Below are 14,844 nucleotides of genomic sequence, written 5' to 3'. Positions count from 1 at the left end.
GACCCAGAACACACTGGTGGGATTGTATCTCCCAGCTGGCTTGAGAATTCCTGGTAGTCCGCCAGGAGGCGCTGGAACCTATTGCGAAGGAAAGGGAGGTCTGGTCCTCCCTACTCTCCATTCTGCTGCCGCGGCCCTCATCAGGAAAAGCAGCATAAAGGAGAAGAAGAAAAGACGAAGAAGAATGTTTAAAGTTTGAGTGAGCTTCTGGAACCCCCTAGCCCGCTGACATTTGAAGGTGCTCACAGAATGAGCAACGTTTATCTCATTCTAAAGGATCTATTCATGTGTGCACTGAGTAAGTAAGTAAGTAGGTTCATCGAAGAGACAAGGTGGATGAGATAATACTTTTATTGCACCAACTTCATTTGGTGAAAGAGAAAAGCTTTCAAGCTTACACAGAGCTTTTTGTCAGGTCTGGAAAAGGTACTCAGAGTGTCACAGCTAAATGCAAGGTGGAACAGATTGTTTAGCATGAGCAGTTAACACACATTATAAGAGACCATTCAAGGTGAAGTGTCCAGTTAACAAAAAAAGAGGGGTTAGTGAGTTACAGATAGTTGTAATAAGTCATAAATCTTGTGTCTTTATAAAGTCCATAATTTTTGGCATCTTGCAAAGTAATGAATTTAAGCTCCTAGTCTCATCTTTTGAAGGTATTATGGAACGAGAGATCAGATATGGAGTGATCACATTGAGAAAAGTGTTCACTCACAGGGGATACGATGTTTTTGTCTTTCGCCATTTCTCTGTGTGAGTTCATTTGAGAGCTTAGCTCATTTCACCCTGCATAGATGTTATTGGGGCATTTAGTACATGGGATGAGGTATACCACATGTTGTGATAGGCACATGTAGGACCTCTGGATCTTGACAGGTCTGTTCTGGGGGATTATTGATCATTGTAGCAGTGGAGATATGTCTACAGGTTTTGCATTTGTTGTAATGGAAGGGTCTGGTGCCAGTTTGAACTGGTGTGTCTTGGTCTGTGGGAGCTTGCTTTTGATGATGAATTTGGTGGGGTTGAAGAGTTGTTTGAAGGACAGAAAAATGAGTTCAGGAAAGATTTCTTTCAGGATGTGGTCCCCATCAAGTATGGGTTGTATTTGTTTAATGATATTCCGTATAGGTTCCAGTGTGGCATAGTAGGTGACAACTAGGGGTGTGCAGTTGGAGGTGTTTTTTTCTGTATTGAAGCAGGTTCTCTTGAGGAATATAGGTAGCCCATTCCATGATGCAAACTACTTCTCTGGTGAAGTGCCCTTCATTGTTGAAGATGGTTTTAAGTGTGTTAAGGTCTGAATCCCAGACTTTTTCCTCAGAGCATATTCTGTGGTGTCTGAGTGCCTAGCTGTAGATAACAGATTTCTGGTGTGTTTGGTGTGGCAACTAGATCTGTGAAGGTAAGTTTAGTGATCTGTGGTTTAATTTGTATGTAGTTGTCTGTAGGGTTCCATTGCTGAAGCTGATCATGATGTCCAGGAAGTTGATGCTGGTGTGGGAGTGTTCTAGAGAGAGTCTGCTTGATGGGTGGTGGTTGTTGAAGATGGAAATCTATGAGGTAATTTAGATTGTCTGTCCAGAGGATGAAAATACCATTGAGCTATTTCAAGTATATTGTTGGTTTCATGGTACATTTGTCCAGAAATTCCTCCTTAAGGTGGCCCATGAAGCATTTCACCACCCACCTAGTCTCTCTTATACCCTGGGACCAACATGGCTACACCACCACTGCAAACAGTAGTTCCATTGATGTCAATTGGGGTATTCAGAGATTTGAAGATAGGCATGTGCCTTACTGAATCAGGGACTGAATGAAGCTGAGGTATATGGGTGCCCTTGTCTATGAATATGCATCTTGTGAAGGACGAAGTGTTTCCCGGTTATGTAGCAAACAGTGCCACTCAGGAGCAACATGGCCATCCCATACTCATAAATAAAACTTTTATAATTCACTACATCATTGGGCATTCTCCATATATACATATATATACTGACACATATAAGTTTTACACACACACTGATTACCTGCACTCCATTATGTCATTTCTGTTCATTGTGCGGTTACAGTAGATTAATCCTGCATAGTGTAAACACAGGACAAGGCATCAGATGATGCACATGATCTCTCCACATCAGTGAACTGATGACAGGATGCATCCTGTGATCTGAATGAGAATCCCTGAACATATACGGTGAGGGAACAAGATCCATATTAATTTAAATTAACATGATTATAAATGGACATTAGTTACTCCCATTTAACATTGTGAAGCACACTGTGTGTGTGTTTTCCGTAATATACCTGGCATCTGTGGCAGTAGGTATCTAACTGAATAAGGATGATTAGCCTAGTTGGATACTGTTGTGTTTTACAGCTGTAAACATGAAGATGTACATTTCTGAAACTAGCGGGCAAAGGCATAACAACAGGATGGGATCTAAAACTAGACACATTCAGACATCTTCTGGTGCCTTCCCACAATTCCCTTCCTGTGTTCACCAGCATGGAATAATTCTCCCATAATTTACTCATCTTTGTGCAGCACAAAAGAACCCTGGAATGTGTCACCAGAAGTCTTAACGACACATGAGAGAGTGCAGCACCAATGAGCACACAGTAACACAGATATAACTTTGCATTGTGGCTGCTTAACTCCAGATGAGGCTAGCCTGGGTGCTCTGACCCAGGTGCCAATCACCCGGACTAACTCTGCAGTGAAGACAGACCCTTGAAGTCTGTAAACTATGACTTAGATGAGTTTTTAAAAGATATACTCTGGCTCAACCAGAAGTTATGGGCTTAATGCAGGAATCAATTGGTGAAATTCTATGGCCCACATTATACAGGACATCAGACTAGAAGATCATAATGGTCCCTTATGTTCTTAAGGTCTGTGAACTTTTTCACAGAAAAACTGCATACTGTCTCTATTGCTTAAACAGTCAAGAAACATATGAATGGACAGAATGTACCTAGCTTTACTCAGACTAGAATTTCAAAGTCACATTTCGTTACTAATTTTTCACATTAGATAAAGTTTTTGATGTGCTAAAATTAATAACAAAGTATATCAGGACAATTCATTATTGGTATTAATAATCCAATATTCCAAAGTTTGCTAGGCACTTTGTAATATACAATCAGAGAGGTCCCCAAAAGTTTTTAACCTATAAAGACAGACAGAAGAAATGAAGAAGGGATACATCATCTAACCAAACAGACTGAGGCAAAGCTTGGTATTTGTCCTGTTCCATGATTTCCTATTATATTCACAAGTAATATAGATACAAGATATAGGTGAAATACAGAGCCTTCCATGGTGAAAAGTTCCAGAGGGGTAGCCGTGTTACTCTGTATACAGCAAAAACAACAAGAGTCCTGTAGCACTTTAAAGTCTAACAAATTTAATTTCTGTAGGCATAAGTTTTCATCTGACAAAGTGGGTTACAGCCCACGAAAGCTTATGCCTACAGAAATTAAATTTGTTAGTCTTTAAAGTTAATCTTTAAAGTGCTACAGGACTCACGTTTGTTTGTTTTATGAAATACAGACTATATAATATATGAAAATAATATATATTAACTTTTCTCCTTTATATTATTTAATTTGAGGGAAAAATAGTGCCATGACTTCTTCTAGGCCTCAGCTTAGCAGTAACATTCCTCCCTATCCAGCAAAGCACTTAAGCACTGGGATGTATATATCTGCTGTAGTTAAGGGGTTTGCTAAGTAGGCATGGACTTCAGTATGGGCTTAAATGCTTTGCTGACCTGAGGCCTTAATGAATTCTGAAATGGTGTTCATGGGAGTAGTATGACACGCTAATAAATATAATAGATATAAATATAATAGAAAAAAGTCAGGTAGGATGCACAGAGGTTACTAGGAATTAATGTTCCCCCTGAATACCTAGTAGAGTAACAGGATAACCAGCCATGCTTGATATATTAACAAATGAACAGTGAATACTCTGGGTCTAAAAGAACAACGCTGCCAGAGTTGTATTGCTTGACTAAAAATAACCAGGCACATGAACTTTTAACACTTGTTAAGGACATCTTTCCTCTCATTCTATATTTGATTAAAAAGTTCAGCTACATAGAGACACATAGACTTTCTTTAAGTCCAGAAGGGGATGTTCCTACAATATAGAGATGGTAAATATTTTAATTGCTTGTTCTCTTTTTCCACCTCCTCCCCTCAGTAATTTGCCATATTTGATCTAGGCTGGCTGTTTTTGTAGTGCAGATGACAGGTCCAGGCAAGCAGTGCTGCTTGTACAGTAGAACTAGGAGGGAAGCCCAAGCAAATTTGTGCCGGCTCATGAAGTTAAAACAATTTTACATATAAAAAGGAAACCATAACTAATTAACACTAGGCAGGTGGTCTAGCTGGAAATTTAAAATCCAAACTAGGTCACAAGGGAATACGGGATTTGGCAGACAAAACTGTAACTGAAATCATCTCTCAAGACCAGCCAAATGAGAGCAGAGCCAACTACCCTTACGAAAAAAGATGCCTGTGCCAGTCGTTTCTGGGAAAAATGAGCCAAGGACAAATGACTGCAGCTCTCAAAATGAGCATGATTACATTTAGACTTCAGGGGTTTTGTTTCTAAAAGGGTTTTTGTTAAATGTCAGTGTTATTCAGTAAGATTCACAGTGAGAGCAAAATTAGCTGTCATGGTGCTTTAAGAAAATCAGCAGGGAAGGTGATGGGGGAAGGGTGTCAAATATTAAAACAAAGGGGAGGGTGTGAAGGTTTATGCTGAACCTAGCTGGAGTTTGGAGTAGGCAATATACCCTGCTGAGTTACAAAACTAAAAGCAGATACCAGCAAAGTACAAAGCTGGCTGGCTATCAACTAGAATAACTGAGATTACAGCAATTACCGGAGGAAAAAAGAGTTTTAGTACTAGAGAGACAGGAAACAGAGAAAGTGAGATTTGTGAGGTGTAGGGCTGAACGGTTATGTTATATTGAAACTATGGACCAGTCATATAGAAGTTCAGTATCATAAAGCTGCGCCTGAGCTGTTCTTGTGCAGAGGGACATGAACACTCAGGGCACAGTTGGTGGTCCTTAAGAGAACAAAAGCTATTGCTCCCCTCAAGCCCCTAAAGTCTAAATGTAATCATATTGCTCACCTAAATAAATGAGCAGACATGTGGATAGAGAGGGACACAGATATATAAGTGCTCAAGCATATTTTTAACGTACAGTGAAAATTGTGCTAGTGAACATAGTCAATAGATCTGCATGTTTAAGGAACTGTAAATGACTGAAAAACATATTCAGCTACATTTTCAAAGCATCCACGTTAAGTGTGGGGTTAGAGTCTTAATCATGCAAAATAGGATGTGAAAAAATCACTGAATTATTCCCATCCCATTTGCACTAGATGATTCCGTTGATCTGAATATAACTCCAGGTCTGAGTATGCTTGGATTTGCTTGTGTAAGTTCCTAACTGTGTGTTCAGCGTGCGCTCTTTGAAAATGCAGCCTGTATAAGGTCAATTGGCTGTAGTTTGAACATTTAATGGAATCCTTTGGAAAGCAGCTGAGTTAAGAGCTAATTGTAATCAGTGAGCTGGAAAGAAAGTAGCTCTTTTGCTTTAATCAGCCTCATGGTACCATTTATATCCACTGGTATAAACAGTATTATGGTAATTTCATAGCAATTCACGTTCATACTTTACTGTGATTAAGAAGTAAATTGTTGCTATTATTATTGCATTTAACATCCACACTGTAATGCAGGCATACAGTAATGCACAGCATTATACAAGCACATAAAAGACAACGGGCCAAAGCCACAGCTTGTATACATAGGCATAACTGATTGATGTCAATGGAACCATGCCAGTTTACACCGGCGGAGGGTTTGGCTCATAGCCCCTATCCTGAAGAGATTAGTCAGTCTTATTTAGATATATGCCATACAGGCTAAGAGATCATCTGAAAATGGAGCAGATTTGGTCAGTGAGGAGGTTAAGAATGGAATGATCCACCTAAGAAGTGGAGCAGAAATGAAGGGAAAGAAATGAAGTAGAAAAAGGAAGTCGCTTGTCACAGGAGACATAAGAGCTGTTCCAGGTACAAGGGGGCAGAAGGTACAAAGCAAAAGGTAGGAGGAAATAAGGAGCAACGGCAAGAGTATGAAGTGAGAGCAGAGAATTAGATGGGGGGTGGAGAAGCAAAGTTGTGCAAGCAGGCAAAGGTGAGTTTGAGGAGCTCGCACTTGATTGAGAGAGGGGACCAGATCCAAATCCTATTGAAGACTATGGAAAGCCTCTTATTGACTTCAGCTGGCTGTGAATCAGGCACACAGAGAGAGGAAGCCAGAGAATGGATGCAAAGAATGGGTCGTTACCACAATGGCTTCAGGAGGTGATCCTCACTGCAGCCTGTTGGCCAGACTAAAATAGGAAGAGAAGTAAAATGTGGCAAGGTAGAAAGGATGGAGTCTAGGGACAGGATTTAGCAAAGACTTGCATATGTGCATGGCAGGGAGAGAGGGAAAGAAAGAGCCCAAGCAAAGACAACACTAATGTTGTAAGCCTTGGTGACCAAAAAGACAACACAATTATCAGCAGAAATGGGGAAGGGAGAGAGACCATATGCGGCTGTTGCAGGCCTGCACAAATCAGAGCACTCCTCAGGCTAACCTAACAACACAGGATGGATTGCACATACAGAGCAGCAGCAGGATCAGGGAAGTGCAAGGGAGCATTTGTGCCACCTTTACACACCTAAATGCTCTGTGCATTTTAGCTGTACCTGAGGATTTGGCCTGATAACTATGCTTTGTTAATATTTAAGGATTTCACAGGGGAAAAATCCCTCTTATTTAAGGTGGATAAAGCTCATATATAAAAATAAATTAGAACAATAAAACCCCGATCTACTGCCTCCCAGTGTTTTACTTTAGGCAAGAGACCATCTTTCCCTTAAAACCTAAGCCATCTTTGAGTCAGAATTAAACCCTCATAAGCATCCCTATGTACCATTACCGTACAGACCTCCCAGTGACCAGCTGAAATATTCAAAGAAACTCTATGCACAAAATCTTTTGGGAGTCTTAGACACTTTCTGCATCTGGGGATGATGGACTAATTTATATAGTCCTTGTGATCATTATAGGTACATTTTACATTGTCTTGAGGAAACACATTTGAATCCTTTAAAAACTTTATAGCTTATATTAAAAATTAATCTCTTGGACAATTACTACACCTGTTGATCTGGGCATTCAGTTGAAGCTGATCTATTATAAAACCAGCCTGAGGTGATTCTTGTAAAAGTTTTAATTATCAAGTTAAATAAAACATCAGCTGTCTTTTAATGAAATACCTCAGCTTGTGCAGACTTCCTCTTGGGTTTTACCAGATGCATTCAAATAAACACTAATAGACAGCTGATTATTATCATTATTACTTTTCCAGTGCCAGAGATGTGCCTGGCACTTTACAGAACATGGTGCTCTTGCCCTGAATAGTTGATAATCTGAGTTAAAATGAAAACCACATAAGAAATTGTCCTATGGGGAGATGTAGAGAAGGGTCAGTGTTTTGCTGCTACAATGTGAAGGATATACTCTATATTACAATATAAGACCTAATCAGATAATTCACTTCCCCAAAACAATCTGTGTGTGTTTAGGAAAGGACATTAACTGAAGAAGTCACATAGCTTATGAAGCCAAAGAGTTCGAGATTGTTCTCTGAACCATATGTATATGTGCTGGCCCAAAAGCAGTAGCCGTGGCTTAAACGTGTACTTGTGCCAGGATTGAACTACACATCAAAAGACACGGAAGTCACTCATGAAGCACAGTGAAAGGTAAATTATGGCTACACTGTATGGGTGCACTAGGGAGGACGGTGCATAAAGAGCCCCTTTCCCCAACAGTTACTCTACAGATGCTTGTGTATCTTCAGTGCAGGAAGAAGATGCACTACGCACTGCTGGCAGTTCTCCACACCCCAAATGGGGAAGGTACGAAGAAGATGGGTACATGGTCTGTCCTTCCAGCAGAAAAGCTAGGGGCAGACTGGCAGTACTTGAGATAGCTCATTCTTTGCTGAATAGGGTTAGGTTTAAATCCATGCTTAAGTGCTTTGCTGAATCTGGGCCTAAATAGCAAAATTCTCTCTCTGTTTTTAAACTAGGAGGGTGGAAATAGAATTGTAAATCACTGCTGCCATACTTCCACTGTCAAGTGACCACTTACTTTTTAGCATAATGGCTACCACGAACAGGAAGCTCAGAATTTTGCATGATTCACTTTCACTGCTCAGCTGATTAAATAATCTTGTAATAAACCTGATCCAAAACTATCTGAAATTTAAAAAGGAGTATTTCCATTGACTTCCACTTTGGACTATCCCATTTGTTCCTATTGACTATAACGTGAGCAAGACCAGGCTCATATGTTGCATTTTCATCTATCACACTGCATTATTCTCTGTATATTGTACCACTCTTATGTATGGCTTTGGCTTTGTTGCATGTTTTGTATATTTTATGCAATATGAAAATCAATACAAGAGATTGAACAATGAAATGCTAATAAAAAATGACGGAGAAACTGCAGCTGTTTCAATTTTAAAAAATGCTTTAAATCTCCATTACCATAGCCACAGAGAGATGTTTTGCATGCTGTTGAACGATAATAGCTACCAAAATATATGTACTGCACTCATCATTAGGCATAAACTACTAAGCAGTCTATTCAGCCATAGCATTGGTGTGAACAAAGTCAACTCATTCAGTGAAGCCACACCACCGAAACCTAGGAAAACGCTGCATCAATCTCAAACATCCAGACCAGTGCAACTGTTCCATGCAGTGAGCAACCAGTCTCAGTCTAGTAACAGATTGAAGCTTAAGAGTTTTTCATCTACTTTAGCAGCTCTGATTGATCAGGTCTGGACTGGCCTGACTGCGTCCATGGGACAGTATAAAAAAAAGAAGACATATGTACCTTTTCTCCTTGGTGAAGTTTCAGCTCATTCCATGGACAGATTGTACTGGGCAGGAGTTGGGGTTGTACTGGATGTACTGGGCAGGAGTTGAGGTTTGAAGTCTCTGACTCATCAATGTACTTAAGTATGTGTCCAATTTTCATGGTTATATTCACGGTATATACACAGAGAATTTAGATAAAAACATAGCTACTCTTTCTGGAAGGTTGCAACGTAACACTATTTTATTTCATAAAATCCAAACTTTAACACTCAAGAACCAAAAACAGAGCGCCACAAGGCAGGCTGCTCCCTGAGGCAGAGAGGCACAACTTACTCCACTTTTCTCTAGGCTGGCTGTTTTGCAGACTGACTCCTGAGGAGCCAGATAGCATGTTTCCTCACAGAGGCCTCAAGCCTGCAAAGAAGGACCTTAGAACTTAAAGTGATAACTTGTAACTTTAACTCGGTTTTCAGTGCATCACATTAACCATGCAAGTTTTCCCATGGAAATCAGTCTTGCTGGGTTGAAGCCTAAATGCATAATAACTGCAATGGCTTCTCGCTACAGTTTCATCTTTATGACACAATAGTATGCATAGCACTTCAAGGGCATTAAAAAGGACTATGTCCTTCTCCAAGAAGTTGTACATTCTAAGTCGCTGCGAACGCTTACATCCCTGGTTATCTTTAAGAACTTGAGTAGTCCCTCTGAATTAAAAAATGCACCCAATCGGCACAATCAATCAGTATGAAATCAATGAGGCTAGCCAGTCGCTTAGAATTCAGAAAAGTGTAAGGGTCATGCTACGAACATTAGTCTTGGAGGTTCATGAGAGCTCTGGTTACTCAGCACCTCTGAAAATTGGAATGATTATTTAGGTGGCCAAATACAGATTTAGCTGCCAAACTTTAAAGACCCAACCTTGAAAAATTTAGCTGGCGATGGTATAGTGTGGCAGAAAATGATGGTCAAGGTGAAATGTAACTATGCGGAGGCTGCATAGAGGAGGAAAGAGGGCTAGCTATAGAGGGCTAGCTTTAGGGACTGAATATACGAAACATGACTGGAAAAGTTGGAGAAGTGGGGGAAGTGTTGGAACCTATGAGTGAATGTGTGAGCGTTAGAGAGAAAAGTGCATGTCTATACTACAAACTTTGGTCAATGCAAGTTACGTCAGCTTAAAGTCAATGCAGTTAGTATACTGCTTGCTGGTGTGCATACTTGGCTCCTTGTGTTGGTGTTGTATATGCTCACCAGGAGTGTTTGTGTCGATGCATAGTGAGGTGCATCACATGTTCCAGTGTGCAACTGCCACCAGTGAGCGCTCAACTTGCCTCTGTCCAGCACACTGTCTTTTGGGAAGTTTTTGGCAATGAATGGTGGGGCAGAAATGAGTTATGCAGGAGTGACTGGGAGCTACGGCTCAGTGTGCAACTGTCTCCATCCCATAACGTCATCTATATCCCATAATTTTCATGCCTTTTAAAAAAAATCCCAGACCCCCAACTGGTCCGCCTCACATTCTGCCAGCTTTGACAGGAGCATGGAGCCTGCATAGCTGTGCACTAAACATTGCAAGCACAGGACACCCAATCCTCTGGTATTTGAAAAGCCGTAAGAACCACCAAATCAATGGGGAATATAATGAATTCTTGGAGGACAGATTGCTGTGGGACATAGTGAAAACCAACTTAAGATTGTTGGTGGCGTTCACGGAGCAGCTGGAGCTGGTGGAGCACCACTTCTGGGCCCGAGAAACAAGAACTGATGCATCATAATGCAGGCTTGGGATGGCAAGCAGTGGCTTCAGAATGTCCAGATGAGTAAGGTCACATTTCTGGCTCCATGTGCCAAGCATGCCCCAGCCCTCCAGTGCAGCGACACCAGCACAAGAGGTGCACTGGCAGTGGAGAAGGGAGTGGCAATTGCACTGTGGAAACTTACAACACCGGATTGCTACTGGTCAGTGAGAAATCACTTTGGAGTTGGAAAATTCACTGTTGTCAGGCAAGGGTGCAGAACCATTAAGACGGTGCCTCTTGGCAATGGGCAAGACATGATTTGCAGCAATGGGGTTCCCGAACTGTGGTGGAGCAATAACTGGCACACACAGCTGTAGTTTGGCACCAGAGCACAGTGCACATCAACAGAAAGGGCTACTTTTCTATGGCTATTCAAATATTGGTGGCACACCAACATCAGTGTTGGCTGGTCAGGGAAGGAACATGAAGCGCACATCTTTAGGAACAGTTCAAAAAGCTAAAAGCAGGGACTTTCTTTCCCAACCAGCAACTTACCATGGATGGTATTGAAATGCCAATAGTGACCCTGGGGGACACAGCCTTGCTCTGGCTCATGAAGCTATACACTGGCCACCTTAACCGCATCAAGGGAAGATTCAGCTTCTGGCTCAACAGGTGCCGAATGACAATCAAATGCACTTTTGGTAGATTGAAGGAATGCTGGCATTGTTTACTCACAAGATTGAGGAAAAACATCCTAATAGTTATAGCTGCCTGCTGGGTCCTGCATAATATCTGTGAAGTAAAGGGGGGGGGGGAATGGGGAGTTGCCACCAGGGTAGAAAGTGGACGTGGAGTGGCTGTCTGCTGAGACTGAACAGCCAGACACAAGGACTGCTAGAAGAGCTCAGCGTGGAGCTATACAACTTAGGGAGGCTTTAAAAGACCACTTTAACAGTGAATCACAGTAATGCATTGTGCTGTACCTGGCCCTGCTGTTTAGGCCCTGTTAGGAATTGTTTGGTGGTTGGTTTACATCTATGACTATAACATTGTCAACACACCTATTAATTTTGTAGAGCTTGCTGTAATTTGATTATTACACTGTTTTTGTCACTGATTCTAGGAGTTATGTCACACTATACAGTAACAGGTAAGTGGGTGCTTTCTGACCTTCTAGGCACTCTGCAGTAAGGGGCAGAAGACCCAGATCACCACTTGGGGTGCCAGGCTTGGAGAGGTGCCGGGCTCCTGGTACTTTTTTTGTAGTTAGTGACAAAAGGGAAAATAGAATGTTTGAAGTAAAATGTTTTAGGTATTCCATATATGGATTCTTTTTTCACTAACCTTCTAGTATGTTCTGGACCTTTGCAGAATCTCATGGAACCTTCCAGACTTTCTGAGAACTACATTTTCCTCAAACCTCCTAGAATATTGTCGGCCATGCCCTCACGAGTGTAAAAGGGACAAGGTGTTGCCAGTCAGTCAGTGAGATATAAGAACGAACTGAAGTGAAGTTAAAGCCCAGTTGCAATATTGTGAACCTTGTTTTATTGTGTAATTGTGAAAATTTACTTATGTTTTAAGACTAGAAGAGTGTAAGTAGCAACTAATAAAGGATATATTCTTAATGAGATGCCAGAGATTGCGATCAAACACCTATCTATGCAACAATATAAAAGAAATTCTGTTACTTCTTTTGCTATGCTTAACACATAACATTTGTTGATTTTCTAAGACTGTGGAACATAGACTTTTGCTCTCCCTAATATTGTCCGTATTTCCTTACAGAAAATAAAAGATGCCCCTGAAGAAGCCTTCAGGAGCCAGTATAGAAGGCAAAAAGCGCAATTGCAATCTTGTTTGCAGCAATGGGCAAATCTGATGGGAAAATATCCCAAAGAGAACAACACAGACTGGGTTTTAGGCAGTAACAATCATCCCAATGCAGAAGAAATTTAATTTAATTTAATTTTTTAAAATTAAAAAGTTTCTATAAGATTAGAGGAAACAAAATATTTTTATTTGCTTATATATGGTATGAATAAATACAGATTTACAGATCCTAGCATGCAAATTTACCATCTTATACGACAGTGGTAAATCATTCATGCAAATCGTGCATTGAAATCATGAAATGGGCTACAAATGCAATAAAAATAAGGTATTCAAAAGCTTAACAAATGGAGGGGAATGGGGAGCTGAAGATGCTCCTCACCAGGGTTGTCATTTGGTCTAGGGCCAACCCTGCACTGTAGCATATGTTGTGAACTACTAATGATGAATTATTTTCCGAATAATAGAATTGTACTGAGAAACAAGACCACTGCAAAGAAAAATCTGTGTAATTTGAAAGCAAATACATTGAAAACTTAATAAATTAATGGAACAGAATTTAACAGGAGAAAACTCTTTCATATCCATTTTAGCCACAAATACTGCAACTGTCGCTTTCACAGGTCAGTGTGTGTGAGGCTGTGGTTGTCCTTACTGTCCCTTAGGATGCAGTGCTAGGGGTTGGGATGTGGCCCCTGTTACCATGTGGGATATTGAGGAGAGGCTTTAGAGAGGTGCTGTAATGGAGTTCACCATGGACTGCAAAGGGAGGCAAACCACATTCTTGTTGAACCTGTAGAAATCATAGAACCATAGAATCATAGAATATTCGTGTTGGAAGGGATCTCAGGAGGTCATCTAGTCCAACCCCCTGCTCAAAGCAGGACCAACCCCAAATGCAGGCCCACAAGAGTTTCCTCTGTGTTTCCTGCTGGAGAAGCCTCATTATGTCCTGGTGCATCTCCCTTTCTGACTCCTGCTAGGACACCTGGGCCTTTCTCCTTTCCGCTCTTTCCTTCTTCAGGCTGTCTGTGATGTTCACCCTCCAGGCCCTTTACTCACTGTCTGATGCAGCACTGGCTTGCAGTATCTCACTGAACATATCATTCCAAGTCCTCTTCTTTCTCCTCCTTATCTGGCTCAGCCGTTCCCTGCGTGTGGCAGAGGAACACTTCAGGGCCACAATGGCAGCAGCTGCAGATAAAACACACAGAGGTACCATTGTCAGTACAGTCACAATGGAAAGTGAAAGTTAAGATTCAGAACTCCCTGCCCTGGCTCCCCTGAAGTTTTAAACAAGACATGCTTATTGACACTTCCACTTTGGCATGCTTGGCACAGCTGCTGCTGGCGTCCCAGAGCCAACCAGGCCCATATCCTGCTAGCCTGTTCATTGCAATGGTGCCTGCTGAAGTTATCACTGACTGGCATAGGAAAATGTCCTACCGCAGAGAAAGAAATAAGGCTGCCCCCCTAGAAACGTTTGGGAGAGGATGGCAGAATACCTCCATGAAAGTTTCACTGAGAGGTCTGAGGAGGATTCAAGGGACACCCCTGTGTACATCAACAAAGTGCTTCACTTGGCCCCCTTGCATAACTCTACAATGGAATGAAAACAGATAACAACTATTGTACCCTTACCTCTTCTAGGACAAGTAAATTATTGAAAGGCTGAGATCTGTGTCCTGCTAAGTTGGGGACGCCATCAGTACATCACTGTAATAGGACATACAATTACACACTTTCCTTCCCTTGCATCAGGCTCACCTGTGCAAAACTTCCAGAACTGACTGAACTGCAATAGTCTCAAACAGATCCTGGCTTGCAGCATAGCTGGACGCCCCCTCCCCCCGCCCCCAGTCACGTGTCCCCCATCCTCCTTCTCCTCTTCCTCCTCCTTGTCCTCTCTGTTCACACCAGGAGCCCGTGGTTCACACTGCTCCAAAGTATCCACAATGGTATGCGGGATGGAGTTGGGTTCTCTGCCAAGTAGGGCATTCGTCTCTTTGTAAACGTGGCAGGTCTGCAGCTTGGCACTGAATCAACTTCTGGCCTCCCTGCCCTCTTGATATGCCTGATGCAATTCCTTCGCTTTCATTCAGCACTGTTGCTGATCCCTGTCATACCTTTTCTGCTGCGTCCCCCCTGCAATCTGCTCATACTTTTCTATGGTTGGTCCATAGCTGTGTTTGCTGAGCTTCTTCTTCCCACAGGCCCAGGAGAGTCAATATCTCCTGTGTGTTCCAAGACAGAGCACTTCTGGAGCATGTAGCCTGCATGGTCAGCTGGGCAG

The sequence above is a fragment of the Emydura macquarii genome, unplaced genomic scaffold, assembly GCF_026122565.2.
Source record: "Emydura macquarii macquarii isolate MOO-44397 ecotype Brisbane River unplaced genomic scaffold, CSIRO-AGI_Emac_v2 contig_1477, whole genome shotgun sequence".
Classification (NCBI taxonomy): Eukaryota; Metazoa; Chordata; order Testudines; family Chelidae; genus Emydura; species Emydura macquarii.
The sequence above is the reverse complement of the archived record's forward strand: the minus strand, read 5'-3'. Positions refer to the sequence as shown.